At 34.2% G+C, this 22,324-nt stretch overlaps 2 protein-coding genes across 3 annotated transcripts in view; one reads left to right on the top strand and one right to left on the bottom strand.

Moving 5' to 3' along the window:
* LOC120350286 overlaps window positions 1-12,561 on the bottom strand; it is a 122,170-nt gene extending 109,609 nt beyond the window's left edge. The window contains exon 1 of the mRNA XM_039422907.1: window positions 12,451-12,561. The gene's annotated coding sequence lies outside the window, so the exon portion shown is untranslated. The remainder of the gene's footprint in view (window positions 1-12,450) is intronic.
* LOC111046759 (LIM/homeobox protein Lhx3) overlaps window positions 1-22,324 on the top strand; it is a 158,372-nt gene that overhangs the window by 17,600 nt on the left and 118,448 nt on the right. The window lies entirely within an intron of this gene.

Here is a 22,324-nt window from a genome sequence, read left to right as displayed (position 1 = left end):
AGCTTATCTATTATTGAGTGTACTGACTTGTTTATCGTGACCGTCTACACATCAAACTCGTATTCTGTTTAGCTCGCATATTATAGATACGTTTGAAATATGAATAACTGCAACGTTTGCCTCGGCAATTTCAGTGATGAAGACTCAATAATTTGTGCTTCGTGTAAACAAAAATGTCATTACATCTGCCACTATTTAACCGAAAAGAACTTCAAAAAACTTTCAAAGGATAATCGGAATAAATGGAAGTGCAGTGCTTGTAAACAGGTGTCTGTGTCACCAGGTCAAGAAGAGAGTGAAATGGAAAGTGATGTTTTAATGCGAAAAATGACTGTTTTATTTGAACAGTTTTCAAAATCGTTGAAAAAAGATATTGATCAACAATTAGGGGAACTAACTCACTCAGTAAAATTTGTTTCGGATAGTTTTGATAGTTTCAAATCGGATATCGGAGAAATCAAAAAAGCTAATGAACAATTAATCACTGAAAACCAAAAATTGAAAGAAGAAGTGAAATTTCTTTCTAAGAGAAATGAAATATTAGAAGAATATACCAGGAGGGAAAATTTATTATTAACCGGTATACCTGCAACAAAGAACGAAAACATGGACGAAATCCTACAAGGCGTAGCCAGTGCTCTCCAAGTGTCTGATTTTTCATCAAACGAAATCAGCGTCGCTCACAGACTGCCATCCATGAACCGAGAGACTACACCGATGATTGTCGTCAGGTTCTTGAGAAGGAGTATGAGGGACAAATGGATGACGGCTTTCCAAACCATAAGCAGAGAAGATAGGAGCAGCCCCGGAATCGACGTGAAAAAAATCAACAGAAACCTGCCGAACGGACACTTCAGGCTAATGAATCAGCTGACTGCCAAGAGTGCTAAAGAACTGAAAGCCGCTCGTGAGTTAGCTAGGGAAAATGATTGGAAATTCGTCTGGTTTCGTGGTTCACAAATGTGCGCTAAGAAGTCGGAGGGCTCACCTGTATTCAAAGTCAAGGGACTGGACCATCTGAAAAAAGTTATCAACGGAGAGGAATAAAGTGTTGCTACAGGTTTGATTAAACATTTATTATGAATGATCTCACGCAATTTGTAGATAGTATTAACAGTGTTAGGGAATGTGAAAGTACCGATGAATACTTGAACTATATCCAGCCCCTTAATTATGAATTGAATATTTTTAGTTTAAATATAAGAAGTTTGAAAAGAAATTTTGATCAAATTCTCATTATTTTGAACAGCATGAGAACAAAATTTGAGGTTCTAATTTTTACTGAAACCTGGACTTCTGAAGAAGAAAAATCACTGTTAAACATTAATGGCTATAATTTATATATAAAAAGTAACTCCTTGAATCGTTCAGATGGAATTGTCATGTATGTAGCTAATAGTATTTCCTCGAAAAAAATTGATAGTCCAAACGAATATCCTTTCTTAGCTGTTGAGCTGCAAACTAAAAATAATAAATATTTAGTAACATCCGTTTATAGATCTCCTAGTACAAGTATACCTTTATTTATAGAACAACTTGATAATTATATGAATGGTTCATGCTTTAATTTTGATTATTCATTAGTGATAGGTGATGTAAATATTGATTTGTTATGTAACTCTAAAAAAAACGCATGATTATTTGTCTATTATGAGTTCGCATGGGTTTGAGTCCTTTGTCAATAGAAAAACTCGTCCTGCTTCAAATACTTGTTTAGACCATATTTTTTCTAAATCCAAACATAATGACTCATTAAAAACTGCTGTATTAGAAATGTCAATTACTGATCATTATGCGACTGCTCTTCACGCATCAATTAAAAAAGATGTTTGTTCTCGATCTAGTAAGCCATGTAAGTTTATTGAAGTGAGGAATGTTAATAAAGAAAAGTTGTTAGAGGAGAGTGCTTTAATGAATTGGGAGATTGACGCGAATAGAAGTATTGAAACATTAGTAAATGAATTTGTAAATAATGTAAAAACGTGCATCAGTAGAGCAACAGTTATTAAAAAGGTTAATTTAACTGAAAAACATTTGAAACCTTGGATGTCCAATGGAATTCTAAAGTCCATAACTATAAGAGATAGATTATATAAAAGATTGAAAAATGAACCATTTAATGTAGAGCTGAGAAGGAAATTCCTGTCTTACAGAAATAGAATAGTAGATCTAATTAGAAAAGCCAAATATTTATATCATCAATCAGAAATAAATAAAGCTCAAGGTGACCCTAAGAAGATATGGTCTGTGATAAATCAAGCAATTATTGGGGTAAATAAGAATTCACAATTACATGTAAATCAAGATCTTAATGCTTTGAATGACTATTTTGTGAATGTAGGTATAAATCAAGCGCAGGAAATTGATATACATGGACAGAATGAAGATCAATATTTGGAACAAACAATAGATATTGAAAATGCATTTAATTTCAATTTTGTTACTGAAACAGAAATCAAGGAAGTAATCAAAAGTTTGAATGATAATAAGGCACCTGGATGGGATAACATATCCAACAGCGTGCTAAAACTATTAACTGACACAATCTCTAAACCTCTTTCAGAAATTTTCAATTGTTGTTTTTCATCTGGATACTTTCCCTTGCATTTCAAGCATGCAAAAGTTATTCCTTTACACAAGGGGGGGAGTAAAGAAATACCTCAAAATTATAGACCAATTAGCTTGCTAAGTTCTATTTCTAAAATTTTCGAAAAATTGGTAAAGAAAAGATTAGTTGAATATCTAGATGTTAATAAAATCCTTGATAAGAGGCAGTTTGGTTTCCAACAGGGTAGAAGCACAGAGGATGCATTGGAGTCCTTAACTGAGACAATATACAATGGTTTCAAAACAAATAAAAAAACCTTGGTAATGTTTCTGGACCTGGCCAAGGCTTTTGACACAGTACCACATGATAAAATGATCCAGAAACTATCTAATATTGGTATTCAAGGAATAGAGTTAGATTTCTTTGAAAGTTATCTAAGGGGTAGAAGCCAAATCGTTAGCTGTGGTGGTAGTAATAGTGAGATTAGAGATGTGACATGGGGTCTACCTCAAGGGACTGTATTGGGACCAGTTTTATTTTTGATCTATGTTAATAACCTGCCTAGTGTACTGGACTCAGTTGGGTCTAAGACAATTTGTTTTGCTGATGACACAGCACTTATCTTCCAAGAAGGTTCCTGGGAAGATGTTATCAAGCAAACAAAAGTGGGTTACTATAAGGTTTCTCAGTGGCTAAAATGTAATTATTTGAGACTAAATCTTGGTAAAACAAAATGTATGACCTTCAGTCCAACAACAAGAGGAGATCTAGATATGAACAGGCTTTGTTTGAATAATGCTTGTAACAGGTATCCATGTGATTCTTGCAATGAGGTTATTGAGAGTGTAAACAATTACAAGTATCTTGGTATTTTTGTTGATAAGCATCTACGCTGGTCACCTCAGATTAGCTACCTTTGTAGAAAATTAAGGGTGGTCAATTTAAAAATGTACATGCTTAGAAGTATTTTGAGTCTAAAATTACTAAAATCTGTTTATTTTGCTCTATTCCAATCCTTAGTTCAGTATGGTAATTCTATATGGGGAGGAACTTTTGATTCAACTTTAAAACCTCTATTTGTTTTACAAAAGTTAGTTATCAAAACAATAATGAGGTATCCGAGAGATTTCCCAAGTGTCACATTGTTTCAAAATTCCAATCTGTTCACTATAAGACAATTGTTCATTTTAAAGACTATTAAGAAACATGTGCTCAAATTAAAAAATATTCAAAATTTTCAAAGAGTAACTAGACAAGTCGCTCAAAACTTAATCACAATTGAAAGAGTTGATAGCACCCTATCCCGTAGAAGTATTTCATATTTGAGAAATAAACTCTATAATAAAGTTTCAAGAGGATGGTTGATAAAGAAGCCTAAAATTGTAACCTTGTCTAAATTTGGGAGAGGAATAGCACACGGTTAGCTTATTTTTTCTCTCCCTATCATTTTGATGTTGTACTTATTGTATGAATCAATAAAAATTATTATTTTTAAGTTATTGTTAATCCAATACGTCAGTTTTATGATATATTTTGGACTAACAGAGCTTAGTTTGAATTTAAACTTGTCAGACACGCACGGGTTGAGCTCAATTCGCATAACAAGAACAATTTCTTCAGAGACAAGTAAAAGCGTCCCTCAAGCGTTATTATGTTCACATAGATACTTCAAGATCGAGATGAGGGAATGGGTTTCAATTTGATTGACAAAATGCTCTTATTACTTTATAAATAAAGGAGTAAATGAAGCCTCATTCAGAAATCAATCATTCATAATTTCAAAAATTGAGAGAGAGGCTGCGTCTTAACTCCGCACTCCTTCGACAAAATATATGCAGCGATACTATTTTAGGATGAGACTGAATGAGCATATTCGAACCTCATTGATAGGACGATTAATTATTCTCTCTCTAACGTTTCACCAGTATCATAATTATTAGCCTTGAATATTCATGTAACTCCACTAAACTGAACCAAGTCAAATCTGAACACTGCAATAAATTAACATTGAAATTCATTCTTCTTCGTTCACAACAATGTACAAAAAATCTGGTGTGGCGCACTCACACAACTCTCCTTGCCATTATGAAAATTGATCACCTGACGCTAGTGTTCACGCGCATCTCAAGTCTACTATTCTAAGATCTGAGCCAGCTGGTGACAGGACAATAACGCTGGAGACACACTGCTATCTCTTCGTAGTGAATGATTTAATAGTAATAGAATCAACAGTTGCCAACAGTTTGCAATTGAATAATCACATTTTCTCGAATTTCGAGTTTATTTCCATTTTTATGTGGAAATGTTACGAAACATTAATTGTAGAGATTTTCATGCTCAATCCTTCCCACTTGGAATTTTTTGTTTAAATTGTATCTGAAGACTGATAATTGGAATCTACAATCAAACTTTGCATAGATGGGGCGAAGCTCCTGAAATTTTTACAGATATGGGACTTGTGGCAGTTGATAGAGCTTATCAATGAATATTTTAAGTATAAATTTGATCAAAATCGTTGGAGCCGTTTTTGACATAATCGCGTAAACTACTGTTTTTGACAACAATTCCGCCATTCTAGCCGCCATCTTGAATTGTATTTGATTGAAATTGTTCGTGTCTGATACTTATAGTGTAAGGACCTCAAGTTCCAGATTTCAAGTCATTCCGTTGATTGGGAGAAGAGATATCGTGTACACAGACGGACTTACACTCATACACACATACAGACCAATACAGGTTTCTCACGGTCCCAGCATTGCACTTCCATGAGACTGTAAATTTTGTCTTCAGAAATTCAGAGAGATTTGAAGGAAATGTAGTTTGCCATGGCTATAGCACAAGAGCAAAGAGTTCAGCTGTATATCATAGGGCAAGGAAAGTAAAAATATATACATAGAAGATCCCTACTTATTTAACAGACTACCTCCAAATATTCGTGATTACTCTAAGAAGGATGTAATGTTGTTTCTCAATAATAACAGCACAATCAATTTATAAAACTAATAATATTACAAACGTACTCATAATTTAAGAAACGTCAAGTTAAAAAAACGACAGCATATGCTTACATTATTAGTATTTTTCAATTTTTGCTGGCTGAAGTTTTGAAATTTTCCTTTTATTGTCACTGCCGCCTGCCTCAACGATAAAAATGTACTATTACTTGTGTTAAACAATTTTTCCCTTATTATTTCATTCCTTTCTAATAAATTTCCATTTTTCCCTTTTTTCATTACTGTAATTCTGTATCAAAATCTGATGTATATTTCTTATTTTATTTTTGCATTTTGTATCAGTTTTCTTTCATTTTTTACTTAAAATCTTTGAAGTGTAATATTTATTTCGTCTAAGTTCATTTATCTTTTGTAACTCATTTTTTTCCTGTAACTGGGCACCCGCCGAAAAACCTTTGGGTTTGGCAGGACCCTCAACTGTTTGAATTGTGAATAAAATTTTGATTTGATTCGAAATTTTGATTTGAATTATGAAGAAAGCTACTCTCATGAGCTAATGCATGTTACTAAATAAGATGATAAATTCTGAATACAACATAAACTTTTATGACATAAGCTATAACATACTATACTGAATAAATTCTTAAAAATAAGTCACATCAAGTGGGAATCTACATGGCTTAGTGATCCAAACGAAACCCAATCTAAACAGAGGTCAAAGTCAGAAAGAAATACGAAATTAATGATTGATGTTTCTGGTCGAGTAGAGTTAGTGAGGGGGAAGGAGGGCTGATTGGTGAGGTCTAGATTATTTGAGCTGATCAACCCTCGGGCGGTCAGACTTTGACAGCGTTGAAGGAAGCCAGTCCACCACCGACTCTGATTAAATTATATCATGCCGGTCATTTCCGTATTGCGCACTTCAGTCACCCTCTTTCTCACTTTCTCTCTCACACACACACACACACTCCCATCCTCTTCTCTCACTCAATCTCTCTCACACACACACTCCTATCCTCACACCCTCGCTCTAACTCACTCTCTCTCACAGACACTCCAATCCTCCCACTCTGTCTCTCAGCTACACCCTCGCTCACTCACTCTTTCTCTGTATGGCTCTGTCACTCTATCTCTCTCCCTCGGTTACACCCTGTCTCACTTGTACAGTTAGGGGTGAGACGGTAAACATATTCCCCTTTTTGTATGATGAGTGAAGAAGCCTGAGTGAGGCCCTCGACTGGATGACAGACTCACTAGGAACATTAATCACTCAGCGCACCGCCAAATCCCCTCTTTGCCTTGTCCTCCGCCCTCCAACTCCTCCACCTCTTCTTTCATCTGTGCACTTGCCATCTCTTTGAAGAAAATAAATAATAATCGGAAATTCGAGGTTATCGTCATCATCATCAATGTGACTATTTGTTTTTTTTTTTTGGTGGGGGGGGGGAAATGACTGCACTCTTCAGACGGATTATCTGGTAATTTCTTTGAAGAAAATAAGTAATCATCGTCTCTGACTGATTTGTGGGCTTTCTAAAGGTGCGTACAGATATATCGCGCGATATCGCGGCGCGCGAACATGAGCAATTCACTTTTAATAAGCTGATTATATCTGTTTTTTTACAGAAACGGAAAGATACATATATAAAAAGCTTGGCATCAGCTGATTAAAAGTGAATTGCTCATTTTCGCGGTGCGTAAATCTGTACGCACCTTAAGCGAGCACAGTGTGGTGAACATTTTAAAGTTCTGGGAATATTGACTCTACCTTCAATATTTACTCAACAAAGCCTTATTCATGTCAAGGAGAATTTGGAGAAGTTTGTGGAGCAGAGGGTAGTTCGTAGCCATTACACTAGAAATAGGGTTGAATTGACTACTTATCGGTATACCTATTCTAGTACACAAAAATCATTTCTATTTTTATCCATAAAATTGTCTAGTTCACTTCCTGAAGATCTTAGAAATATGGAGAATGAAACTTTTAAAAATCATATGAAACGTTTCTTAGCGCAGCTAACCCTTTAAACAAGATTGAAGATTTTTATACATTAGCTTGGAATATAAGGTTATAAGTTGAAAATCAGGTGCCAGGGTACTAATAGTGTAAGGCTGGTCACACACCGATTAGTCAAGACAAGACAAGTCACGTTTAGTCATGATACCTTACATTGCTGCTTATGACACAACACACACTGATTAGTCATTGCAATTAGACATGACTCCATAACCAACGATGAGAAGTATTGTGACTAAACGTGACTAGTCTTGTCTTGACTAATCGGTGTGTGACTAGCCTAACTTAATCTTCTATATAATATATAAAAGCGAAATGGCACTCACTCACTGACTGACTGACTGACTCACTCACTCGCAGAACTAAAAATCTACCAGACCAAAAACGTTCAAATTTGGTAGGTATGTTCAGTTGGCCCTTTAGAGGCGCACTAAGAAATCTTTTGGCAATATTTTAACTCTAAGGGTGGTTTTTAAGGGTTTAAAGTTCGTCTTTTAGCATGTATATTCATCTTATTCTCGTAATTATAATTGGAAAATGTCCATACTATATGTTAATATAGAACTATAATCTAGAGAGAGTACCTCTTCGAAACAGTTTGTTGTTAACTGGTAACTAAATTAATAATTTTGTCAGGTTGGCATTAAGTTGAGTTGACTTTGTTAGGTTGACACCAAGTTGAAGATTGAAATGCCTTTTTTGCGGAAAAATTGATTGGGCACTGCTACTTCAATCAGAGCTATTCCTGGGAACATTATATTACTAGCCGTCAGGCTCGCTTCGCTCGCCATATCCTTTTAGCCAGACGTTCAGTCTGGATCCCCGACTGGATTGTCCTAACATATGATAAAAATGATAAATGCAGGCGAGCGAAGCGAGATTGTTGATCTCATTCTTGGACGACCCAGTCGGGGGTCTAGACGGATATGGCGAGCGAAGCGAGCCTGACGGCTAGTGTTGTAAACATCTGACTCTTGTATTGTATCTGATATGATGAACTCAGATATGGCTGCAATAAAGATTCTATTCTATTCTATTCCAATATCGTGGTTATCTTCATCAGCATCATCATCATCATCTCATCATCATTATCATCATCAGCAATGTGACTATTTATTCACTTTTTTGAAAAGTGACTACACTCTTAATTTGGATCTATAGTGATGTCCACGTTATAATGGCAATGTTTGTTTAGCAATTGTATTGCCATAGTGAGGTCCACGTTATAATGGCAGTGTAGGAAGATAGGAGAAAAGGATTGCCATATCTCAGCCTTGCCACCCAAACAGCTGATACTGGTATAGCCTATCTGATCAATTTAACTGTTCATTATAGCTAAAAATAGTTAATCCATATTTCATTTCTCAAGAAAATATATTTTTGAATATCTAATAATAAATTTCCATGATTGAGATTAAATATTTTGTCAATTAGTTGAATTTCTACATCGTTGATAAACGATGTGGTAACATCGCAATGCGTGAAAGAGATAGCGCCATCTGCCTTGTTGAATGATAGACAAGGATAGCAACACCATCGCAAATCACACACTGCTATTATAACGTGGTCCTCACTATATCCTTGTCTATCATTCAACAAAGCGGATAGCGGTATCTCTTTCTCGCTTTCCTCTGTTGCCAGATCGTATTTTAACAATGTAGAATTAACAATTAATTAACGGAATGTTTAATATTCATTATGATATTATTGAAAAATATAATGTCTTGCTTAATTAAATATAATTGATTATCTTAAACGAGAATGAACCGTATACAGTATTACATCAATAAGCTTGTATCAGCTACCGTCTGTAGACGGCATTGACAAGACAGACGATCGGCAACGTTTTTCTCCTATCTTTCTTCATTGCCATTATAACGTGGACCTCACTATAGTAATTTATTTGAAGAAAATAAGTAATCATCACGAATATCGTGGTTATAATCATCATTCAACATCATAGACACAATCTTTGAAATCATCGTGAAAATTTTCGTTTGTGAATAAGTGTAGCCTACTCTCCACACAGTAGACAATTAATAGGATTATCTATGTATAGAGTACCTTTAATTGAACCTCATTGAATTAGCGTTAACTCTTTTATCCTTAGAGAAATCGACATTTATTGGGTTGAGTGATCAACCCAAAGATAAAGTCTGATAACATTGATAATGCAGAAGTAAAAAATAATTTATTTTGTGTGTGTAAACCAAGAATGGATGTTATGTCTACCTTAACCTATTTCGGACTATGTGTTACGTTATATAAATTTGGGAGAGGAATAGCACAAGATTACCTTATTTTTCCACTCCCTATAATTCCGTTACTGTACTTATTGCATAAATGAATGAAGAATAAAGAGAGAAACTGATCTGACAATGTACGCGTGAGTTCAATGTATGGATGTGCATTGAATTTAAGAGTAGCAAGTTTTTGTTCTCCCCACCAATGGAAGGAAGAAAAAACTCCTTCTGTAATTACAATTACTGGAGAATGTGCATTGAATTCATTAGTAGCATGTTCTTGTTTGGTCCACCAATGAAATGAAGATGAAAAATTCCTTCTGTTATAATTACAATGACTAGAGAATCAAATACAAATTATAGACAACTCAGTATGACTACAATAATTACTAAAACAAACATCTCATTGATGATTTTTTAAATTCAAACCTGTTTGTTTATTCTATTAGTATACATTACACTATTTATCAATTTTGATAACCACTCCACACAATCCCAAATTCACAATCCTAAATTTAATCAAGATCAAAAATGTACGAATTCCAAAATCAAAAACAAAAATAAAGTAAAAAGTGTTATAAATTATTATTATTTGGAGATTTGAAACATCTAAATTTACAAGAATGGTTTGTGTAAATATTTTTGGACTGAAAATGTTGTGGAAATCTACAGAAGACATAACCTCATTTTGGATTTTTAATGTTACCTAAATTTGGGAGAGAAATATTACAAAGTATTCTTAGTTTTTCTCTCCCAATCTGTGCTCCATTGTAAAAAAGAATAAAGAATAAAAGTCGTGTATATGATATCAGATCATTGTGGATTATAGACAAGGAACATGTGCCATGGTTCAGTCAGCTCAGTGTTGGCTCTCATTCATCATGTTTACCTATCCAACAATTCCCAAGAGAGCTAATTAGCAGCCGCCTGTTCTCTCTCACTCACTCACTGTCTCTCTCTCTCTCTCTCTCTCTCTCTCTCTCTCTCTCTCTCTCTCTCTCTTCCTCTCTCTTCACATTCACCCCACACTACCAAAACCTATCTTAGCGCAGCTAAGCTACCCTCTTACCGCAGAATAGAGAAGTTTTCTCTGCTCATGCCCAATCCTTTGATGCACATATCTATGAAAACGTCTTTGAAAGTGATAACTAAGGCCCAGTACACACACATATCGATGCTTGTTCGTACGGTATTTTGCCGTCCTGATATATTTTATTAGACTAAACAGATGTTTGACAAGTTCCGTTTAATCTAATAGAATTCATAAGGACGGCATAATATCGTACGAACAAAAATCTATGTGTATGTGAGGGCCTAACCCAATTTCAAATTTTGGGATTGAGTTGCTGGTGCCCTAAAATATACATTTTTTTCAAATCATAAATTATTTATTCCATCCTTTATTTTCATAATGTTGATACATTTTCTAAGCTTATAGTGGAATTCAAGTTATGAAGTCAGCACCTGATTCAAATTAGCTTAAGAAAATTAAGCTTACAATAAAGTTTGTTTTTGGTCCTTTAAAACTATTTCTTTAATATGTGAATATTACCTATTTTACTGATAATAATCTGAAATATTACTTGTGTTTGGTTTTCAAGCATCTAAATTTGAAAATCTACTTTGTAAAAATAATTAATGACTGTAAATTTTGTGAAGTGGGCAAAAATAAGACTTAACCTATTTCGGACTATGTGCAACCTTATCTAAATTTGGGAGAGGAATAGCACAAGGTTACCTTATTTTTTTCTCTCCCTATCATTTCAATAATGTACTTATTCTATAGTTCTATTATTGTCTACAAAGCTTTATGTGTTTATTCATTGCATCCTAAGTTTGCGGGTTTTTTGTACAGTTCATACTGTAAATGATAATAATTTTGATGTTGTAATCATAATAAATTTAATAATAGCAGAAGTCTTCGTGGCTGTTTACAGCATTTAATTTTTGACCTTCGTTTAATGATTATCAAAAATAATTCTTCTATCATTCCACCCATTCTATATGTTTATTATCTATTCAAACAATAAGTACATCATCAAAATGATAGAGAGAGGAAAAATGAGGTAACATTGTGCCATTCATCTCCCTAATTCAGATAAGGTTACACATAGTCCGGTATAGATTATGTCTTGTAGTTCTTCATTTCACAAAATTTTCAGTCCATAATATAATTATTGTTCACAAAGCAGAATTTAGATATGTAGATTCTTCAAAACCAAACATAGAAGAAATATTTCACATGATTATTACCAAAATAGGAAATATTCACATTATAAACGTAATAATTTTGAAGAAGGACCAAAAAAACAAAATTAATTCTAATCTCGTATTGAATCATTATTATCAGGTTATATTACTGAAGACTTTGCCAATAGAATCCCAATTCCAAACCACCCTATACCTGTAATACAACAAAGGTACCGTACAGTATTGCAGATGTTTCACAACCCTCGGGGTTTGACGCTCTTTGGGGCACAAAAATAGGGGCAGATGTTGGGTTAGGGGCAGCCCAGTACAACCCCAAATTAAGCCCATCCACCTGTGGATAATAGTTGATAATAATCAAATCACCGTCGGCCGAAATTAATTACGACAAAAAATACACACGTGTCAGCGATCGGAAATCTTTTTCGAAAGTCACACTTCGAATAGTTTTTCGGTTTATTATTTATGATGATTACTCACCATGATATGTGGTTATGAGTTTCCATTCACAACTGCCACCAAGAGTTGATTGCTTTTTAGTCACAGAGTAGTAGTCCTTCATCCAATCCAATTACAGAACCTCGTTTTCTCTGTGAAAAAAATGATTAAAAATATTACAAGGTTTGAAAGTAATTAAAGATCCAGCAGACAAAGTTCATTCTTTAGCATGCAGTATTGTATTCATTGACTGTACACTAGGCACTTTTTTTGTTGAATTCAATATTTGATTATTGTTATTCTGTGATTTACTTGTAATTGAATAGAGATTTATTTATTTAAGATTTACTAATGCGATTGGATAACCTGTAAAGGAACTGGAAATCTGAAAGGAACTGGCTTATACACGTACGGGGTAGGAAAATTATTATGTTTGACGCATCATCACGTTTGAATTACTGGACTGATTAACTTGAAATTTTGTGTATAGATTCTTGATTTACCGACGATGGCTATAGGCCTATTTTTTTTTTTTTTTAAATTCATCAAGATTAGCTTACAGTTCAGGAATTGATGATGGTGTAACAACTGAAAATAGTATCACGAATTGATTTAATGGATTGGGCAACTAATATTAAGTTTTTATTGGGTTTTGTTATACGTTGAAGCAGTCTTCTAGATACACATGTCATATTCAAGTAAGTTTTGAATTAACTTATTACGAAATTGGACTGCTGCATTAAAGTAGACTAGTTATGGATATTGATAGTCATGATGTGCTTACTTTAATAATACAAAAACATCGGGGCACCGAGCTTCGCTCGTCATTTATTTATAAACTATTGATAAACATAACACAATATTCTTTTAAATGATTGGGGAAGGACTAACAGGCACAGCCCAAAACTGTATCTTCCCCGAATTTCGATTCATACACTAAAATAAATAGTCCAGAAAGTAGGTTATGTTCCATACACTTGAATTCAGGTTCAATTTTCAGTCCAAACATTTAAAAACATAAAAGTTCTAATTTAGATTATTCACAAACCAAATTGAATAACAAAATAACACTCACTAATCACTTAAAATTGTCAAATAATGATTAACTTTGAAAATTATGATATAATTAGAATGATTATCATGGCATGTCAACAAATCAGATTATTTTGATTGAGTCAATCAATATCTTCCCAGATAATATTTCTCGCTGATTGATTACACAGTTGGAAATAATTCTGCTTCTCTCCAACACACGCACTTTCTGTTTAGACAGACGACGAAGTTATCATCTGTTTTTCCAAGGATGAATAATTATCATCCTTTTCATGTCTTTCAGCGAGTTTTCCCAGGGATGAGACCTAGTGCAATCGAATTTTTATATCATAAACCTACTATGTTTCATATTTCGTGAAAATCGTTAGAGCCGTTCCCGAGATCCGTTGAAGATGAATAACCAATTATAAAAATATATACAGATATACAGAAATCGCTCGCTTAATATAATAGGATATATTGTGAAGAAGCTTGTTTAACATGAATAAAAGCTACACACCAATCTTGTAATCTCTGTAAATATCGTACAAGAATCTTCAATTCGAATGCCTTGTGATGCTAGAACTGATAAGAATCTTGGAGGGCAAGAAGCTTGTATACTAGTAGTTCTGTGAACAGTAGACCTCGCGCTCAGTAAGTTACATTGACCTGTTGTTATGTTTTCTCAAAAAATAACAAATAATTTATCAATTTAAAATGTCTAGAAAAAATCCTATATAAACATAGAGCTTTCTGTCCTATCGTACCGTGACGTGTCGCCCCGGAATGTTAGTTTGAGCGTTGTTATCAGGTCTGGCTGCCGTCGATACGCCAATCCAATCTACCCATCAGAGAACATTCTGTGTTGTCGTGTTGGTGAAAAATCGGTGTGTTGAAATTAACAAAATAAACTACCATAATGCTGATTTCCTACAAACTTCATTTCTCACTTTTCATGATTTTAAAAATAAATTTCTTTTCAATAATATTTGATGCAATTTTAATCATCAGATTAAAAAAGAAAAATGTAGAAAAAATGTTTTCTATCAATAACTCCAAACTCCAAACTAGAATCATGGCCTCAGCTTATGGAAAGACAAAGTTAGTAGACAACTGTCTACTAACGTTGATGGAAAGATACATTTTCAAGATGTTCGATGTTTTTGAACGGGTAGTATTATGGTCTACTACACAGCTGATTTATGATGGATAATAATTCTATAGTCTGATTTTTACGGTAATATTGGTGTTCGAAGGAAGCTCCTTTTCCTTTTGTATTATCCCTGAAATGGAAAATTTCAAAAAAACCTTAGGTATACGTTGTCGCGAAATTCAAAAAGGAACATACCTGTCCAATTTCATGAAAATCTATTACCGCGTTTCGCCGTAAATGCGCAACATATAAACATTTAGAGAAATGCCAAACCGTCGACTTGAATCTTAGACCTCACTTCGCTCGGTCGATTATAAATTTTTTGTTTTCAAATGTTTGAACCGAAAATTGAACCTGAATTCAAGTGTTTGGGACATAACCTACTTTCTGGACTATTTATAGTGTATAAATCAAAATTCGGGAAAGAAACAGTTTTGGGCTGTGCCTGTAAGTCCTTCCCCGATCATTTTAGAGAATTGTGTTCGGTTTATTAATAGTCAATAAATAAATAACGAGCGAAACTCGGTGCCCCGATATTTTTTTGTGATACATGCAATCACAACGTATCGATACGTGTGTTCATCCCAAGAGCAAATAAGTTTTTGTAACTTAACTGCAACCGGTACCCAGCGAGTGAAGGGCCAGTTAGGAGGATGCAACAGATTTTAGCTCCAGGAGAAGAGCCTCTCAGCTGGAGTGCTTATCTAGGCGGGTAATGGAGAGCAAATTCCACCCTTCACCAGGAGAGAAGCAGTACACACACTCCAGAGAGCGGCTGGAGAATAAGCACTCTACAGGCTTCAAAGCAAAGCCCGGCACTTCAGCACATCATCACACAAAACTCTCTCTCTCTTTCTCCCTCTTATATCAATCAATCAACCTCTCTTACTCTTGCCGAGAGAAGCCTATCATCATATAGAGGATTTTTCTCTCTCTCTCTCTCTCCCAGCCCAGCACCTCAGCACATCATCACACAAAACTCTCTCTTTCTCCCTCTTATATCAATCAATCAACCTCTCTTACTCTTGCCGAGAGAAGAGAAGCCTATCATCATACAGAGGGTGGTTTCTCTCTCTTTGTATCTCTTGAGATGAGAGGCCAAGATCTATTACTGCTCTACAAAGAAAAATCTTTTAGTTTATTGTTCAGGGTTGTACTCTCCTCAGAACTCCATATGTTTCTTAAGTTCCATGAGTTCTATAGTCTCATAAGTTCCATAAGGTTGCGCTGCATACGTTTCATCTTACTTGAGCTACAGTAGGCGCCCCGTAGCTTTGCCTCGGTGACTTTGAAACGGTACATAGGCAAGGTATGACTGGGGGGGGTAATTGACCAAGCGAAGTGGGGTCTAAGATTCAAGTCGACGGTTTGGCATTTCTCTTTATGTTTATATGTTTAAATTTTTGTTTATATTCATGTTCCGCATTTACAGCAACAGATTTTCATGAAATTTGACAGGCATGTTCCTTTTTGAATTTCGCGTCGACGTATACATACGGTTTTTTGAAATTCTGTATTTTAAGGATCATACAAGAGGAAAAGCAGTCTCCTTTGAAGTGTTTTTCTTTGACGTCTCCTCCATTGTACTTTCTGTGCTTATTATTGATTGTGACGATTCAATGTTGTGAAGCTTGTCTTTTGTATGCAACTACTTCAATGAATGAAATTTGATTGATTGGTTGAACGCCAATATTACCGTAAAAATCAGACTTTAGAGTTAGGCTAGCTTCACACGCTTTCGGTTTCATTCGGTTCGGTACGTTTTCGGTTCGGTTCGGTTCGTTACCGAAAACGAATGAGGCTTTCATACATGTCAGGTTTTAATTCGTACGGTTCCAATTAGGTATTTTCTTCTTAAACACAGCTGTGTCTGGATTTTCACAGTTCATGCTTGTATATTTAAATATAACAGCTTGTGTTAAATTGTGATATGTTATTTCTTGAACAACAAAATTTTAAAATTAATTGAAAATTGTGAATTATTTGAATAGTTTCTTTTTAATTTTGTCAATTTTTGATGTTCAGAGAGATGATTTTTTTGAATTGAAAATTTGTTCTTGTTTTGACACATGGTATATAAACTTCATCTCTTCTCTCCATTGATGAAATCATGTAATATTCGTGGAAAAATAAAAATTCTCCCTGAGTTTTAATTTATATCTTTCATATTGTTTTTGCAAACTATTCATTGAGAAAGAAATGTTCCTGTGAACTAACAGAAATGAATTGACCATATGATTTTGACTTGGAAAATTTTGAAACAGATAATCACGATAAACTAAAAAGGCAAGCATGTGTAAAAGACTTTGTTTTTTCCCGTTTCCCTAGCAACGAATTCGAATATGATGAAACCTATTCGTGACGAGGGGGCGTTCGGTGCTATGCGGTTGCTATTCGGTACCGAATTCAAATCGAATCATCGTTTCACACTTATCGGAATTTGCCGAAAACGAATCGAAAACGAAACGAACCGAAGGTGTGTGAAAGTAGCGTCTCGCCAGCAACGAATTGAAACCTGATAGAATTTATTAGTGTCAAGTGGGGCGTTCGGTTCTATGCGGTTTCTATTCGGTACCGAATTCAAACCGAATTACCGTTTCACACTTATCGGAATTTGCCGAAAACGAAACGAACCGAATGAATGTGAAACTAGCCTTATTCATCTTAAATCAGATGTCTAGTGGACTATAATACTATCCGTTTAAAAACATAGAACATCTTGAAAATGTATCTTTCCATCAACGTTAGTATACAGTTGTCTACTAACTTTGTCTTTCCATAAGCTGAGGCCATGATTCTAGTTTGGAGTTATTGATAGAAAACATTTTTTTTTACATTTTCTTTTTTAATCTGATGATTAAAATTGCAACAAATATTATTGAAAAGAAATTGATTTCTAAAATCATGAAAAGTGAGAAATGAAGTTTGTAGGAAATCAGCATTATAGTAGTTTATTTTGTTAATTTCAACACACCGACTTTTCGCCAACACGACAACACAGAATGTTCTCTGATGGGTTGATTGGATTGGCGTATCGACGGCAGCCAGACCTGATAACAGCGCTCTCACTCGCATTCCGGGACGACACGTCACGGTACGATAGATAGGACAGAAAGCTCTATGTTTATTTAGGATTTTTTCTAGACATTTTAAATTGATAAATTATATATTAATTTTTGAGAAAAAAATTACAACAGGTCAATGTAACTTACTATGCGCGACGTCTACTGTTCACAGAACTACCAGTATTCAAGGCTTTGTAAAATCATCAGGCTTCAGAGACCCTAGATCCCGAGATTGAGGAAGCTCCCTAACAGAGATTTTCATGAATGAGAGAGTTGCAACGTTTGGACACTACACTATTCTCTCCTCATTTTATTTTGTGTTCGATTTTATAGTTTTAATTTAGACATGGACTACAACTACGCCACGTTTCGGAAAGCCAATTTTCTGACTAAGCTTAAAGTGTAGAACTTAGCTGAATCCCGAGCTCGGAAACCTGCCCTTAAATTCTATTATTGAATAAAACTTGACAAACATATTATGATTCATCATGTGTTTGCCAAGTTCCATTTAATCTGATAGTATTTATAAGGAAGGCAAAAATCGAAAATCCAAAATTTATGTACCCATGTGTAGCTAGGCTAATTGGCTTAAGGCAGCAAATATATTGCAATCTACATAAATTGAGGAATATGATCTAATCTGATCCCTACCTCTTGAAAAGAGAGGCCACATTTTAACAATGTTCTCCACAAACCAACACACTATTCTCCTTCTCTTTCTCTCTATCTCTTTCTTTGGTAGAGAGTTAGTGGGGAGGATATTTTTAATATTCTTTCCGAAGAATGGACATTGATATGTCCAAAGCTCCGCCAATTTATGTAGATGCATAACAATATAATTATTATCTATAGTTATTATATTACAAATTGCTTTTTCATATCATCTACAGTTCAATAATTATTTTCCTAGTCTATATTATGTAAATTCATCTATAATATTCTGCTGTATTGTAAGCTATTGTATATAAGTGTATAAGCCAGTTTATATTGTAATCTACATAAATACTCAATCAATCAATCAATCAATCTTTCTCTCTCTCTCTCTCATCATAACTTTCTTTCACTTATTTTATTATTATTCTTCATTAATTTGTTTCAACAATGTTCTTCATTCTTCATCATATGTATCTTAATATATTTCAATTGTAATGAGGTTATACTTTTATATTTTTTAATTATTTTTAGCATAGTTCACTTATTATTCCCTTGTTTTGTACATTTAGAATAGTTTTTTCATACATTAATTTATTATCATTTTGTAATTTCGCAATGTTATAAATGCAATACGTCTTTCAAGACCTGGCATGCGATAAATAAATCAATTGATCAATCAATCTCTCCGTTCGTGTGATGATGGGGAGGATATTATTTTATATCCTTTTCAGAGAAACGACAATTATTTGTTGAAACATCGCCAATTTATGAAGGTACATCACAATTTATCATATTATCGTTATTCTAAATTGAATTCAATATTATTTATTCTCATAAATTGATTTTCCATACTTGTGAAATTCGTTGAGTATGTTCAATGTAAATTAGTGTGAAAGCTAGTATCATATATAAATAAAGAGCTCTAAAACTGGGTTCACACCAAAATTATTAACAAAATGTTAATAACTTAATACTTATAGATTCTATTTGATTGAACGGAGCTTGACAAACTCATATGTTCTTCATGTGTATGATAAGTTATGTTCAAACTAATAGAATCTATCAGGATTGTTATCAACATTTTGTTAATAACTTTGGTGTAAACTCAGCTTAATCTAATATAATATAATCTCTCTCTCCTGGTCGTGTTTTGATGGGAGGGATATTATTATTATATCCTTATCAGAGTCGACAATTATTTGTTGAAACACTGCCGATTTATGTAGTTCTTTACAATATTATACTATCGTTATTCAAATTGCATTCAATCTTCATTCTCATTAATAATTTTCCATACTTTTTGACATCGTTGATCATATTCGCTATACTGTCATTTGATTCAAATTTGTGTATAAGCCAGTATATATATATTGTAACATACATGAATATGTATGTTACATATATATGTTGGGGAGTCCGATCTCACTAGGCATCAGACCTGCAACACTGTAGAAATCAATCTGAAAAAACAAATAGAAAGCTCCAATCTAATCTAACCTTCAGATGAGAGGCCGCTATAATATATTACTAATCTCCACACATCACTGCAGGGTTGCAACTGATATTCATCTACAGATATGAATATTGGTCTCCTGTATTTATTCCCTCTCTTAGTTTATATGCTTTATATCTCAGTTCTAATCTGGATTTGAGCTCTTCAACCTATTTTTTGGTTTCTATTCAACTGTAACTTGTTCTTATTCACGCTCTAGTTCCCCTGCTTCTTATACTTTGATAATATTGGCTCTCCTGGAATCATTCCAGTATTTGAACATTGGAGCAGAGAGTATAGAGTACTATTCGCTTGTCTCTGATTGGATATTGGTTGGCTCTGATTGGAGATAGCTCTCATGTAACTATTCGATAAGAAATGCGGGTTCTATCTAGATATTGGGATCTATTTTCTGATGAGTTTCACTGGTGAAATTGAGGTTGAATACCTAGCTTGTAAAAAGTCTAGGCCAGATGGTAGCCGTGAGAACATGTTCTGGTAAAACGAATTCACCAACATGGATGGAAAATTAATCACAGTCATAACATTTGAATTATACATTCAAAAATATGATACTTCTGAGCTGTACTAACAAGTATGTGCATTATTACAGCCTGAGAGATTCGCTCAAAAATTGACAAATATTATCGAATTGATTCGAATATTCTGTATTTATTCTTAATATGTTGTATATTATATTGATTCAAAAATTGATTAAATATTATTGTCGATTGAACGTAAGTTTATAGGTCATCTCTTAAACTTCAGTGAGTTTTATTTATATAGATTTACTACCATTTTCCCCACTAAAATCTGTACTTATTAATGATCTGCAATTATTTTATTGTACTGTTATTAATCTGCATTTCTATGTATATTTTCTCCTAGTCTTCATTACATGATAAAAAAAAATAAAGGGTAGAATCGACTTATACATGAGAAATTCACGAATGACGCAGAATCACGTCTGAACTACTGAACTGATTAACTTGGGATTATGCATTTTATAGATTCCTAATCCTGTAAAATTCTATTTATCTGGATTTTTCGTTGCACTTCAATGTCTGTTTTGTCCAATTCCTCACTAAATCATCTGATCTAGATCTTCTTTAGTAATTAATCCCTAACTTGTCTGATAATCTGGATATGAATTATGGATAATTATTATGTAAGGTGATCATGAATTATAATCAGGCACAACCAATGTACCTAGAATGCATTGTATTGTGTATTACCTGATTATAATTCATGGTTAACTACAATGTAGTTACAATGACTAGAGTACTAGTAGTTCTGTGAACAGTAGACCTCGCACTCAGTAAGTTACATTGACCTGTTGTTATGTTTTCTCAAAAATTAATAAATAATTTATCAATTCAAAAATGTCTAGAAAAATCCTAAATAAACATAGAGGTTTCTGTCCTATCGTACCGTGACGTGTCGTCCCGGAATGTGAGTGTGAGCGCTGTTATCAGGTCTGGCTGCAACTGTCTACAACGTTGATGGAAAGATACAATTTTCAAGATGTTCGATGTTTATGAACGGTTAGTGTTATAGTCAACCGTCTACAACCATAGAGAAACAATAGCATAAGTAGATATCCCATGGTATAGGGCGTTTATGTCGCAACTTTTACTGTTATCTCAAGCTGATAGTACACGTAGTTCTTTCCCGTGAAGCTTTATGACGCTGGTAGTCTCTCATATTGTGCCGTTCGTACACTCTTACCCGGTCAAAACAGTAAGAATCTACAATAATCGACAGTAATCGGCTTGAGATAACAGAAAAAGTTGCGACATAAACGCCCTATACCATGGGATATCTACTTATGCTATTGTTTCTCTATGCTACAACTAACGTTGATGGAAAGATACATTTTCAAGTTGTTCGATGTTTTTGAACGGGTAGTATTATAGTCCACTAAACAGCTGATCTATGATGAATAATTCTATAGTTTGATTTTTACTCTAATATTGGCGTATGAAGGAGGCTCCTTTCTCCTTTTATCCTTGAAATGCAAAATTTCCAAAAACCGTGTATATACGTCGACGCGCAATTCAAAAAGGAACATACCTGTCAAAATTTCATGAAAATCTATTACCGCGTTTCGCCGTTGATGCGCAACACAAAAACATTTAAACATTAAGAGGAATGCCAAACCGTCGACTTGAATCTCGGACCTCACTTCGCTCGGTCAATAATGTTTACTAGGTAACTTGGGCACAGCTATGTATTTTTAGCAACCTCACGAAATAGCTAATGTATACATTTGTACCAGTTAATGTAACAGTTTATAATTGATTAGGCCTAAATGTATTGTGAAAAAATCAATATTTCCTACAATAAGATTCACTTAAAGGTGTCACCATGCCTTATATAAGCTATCTAAATACTGCCTATTCAGCCAATGCTGACACTCGATATTCTACCACCCTTCATGAACCCTTCTACACCTACAATATTTAGAACTGAGCAGGTAGCTTCAGTTACATTTACATTACAACCTACACTCACTCAACT

Source organism: Nilaparvata lugens, chromosome 3, assembly GCF_014356525.2.
Source record: "Nilaparvata lugens isolate BPH chromosome 3, ASM1435652v1, whole genome shotgun sequence".
Lineage (NCBI taxonomy): Eukaryota > Metazoa > Arthropoda > Insecta > Hemiptera > Delphacidae > Nilaparvata > Nilaparvata lugens.
The sequence above is the reverse complement of the archived record's forward strand: the minus strand, read 5'-3'. Positions and strand labels throughout refer to the sequence as shown.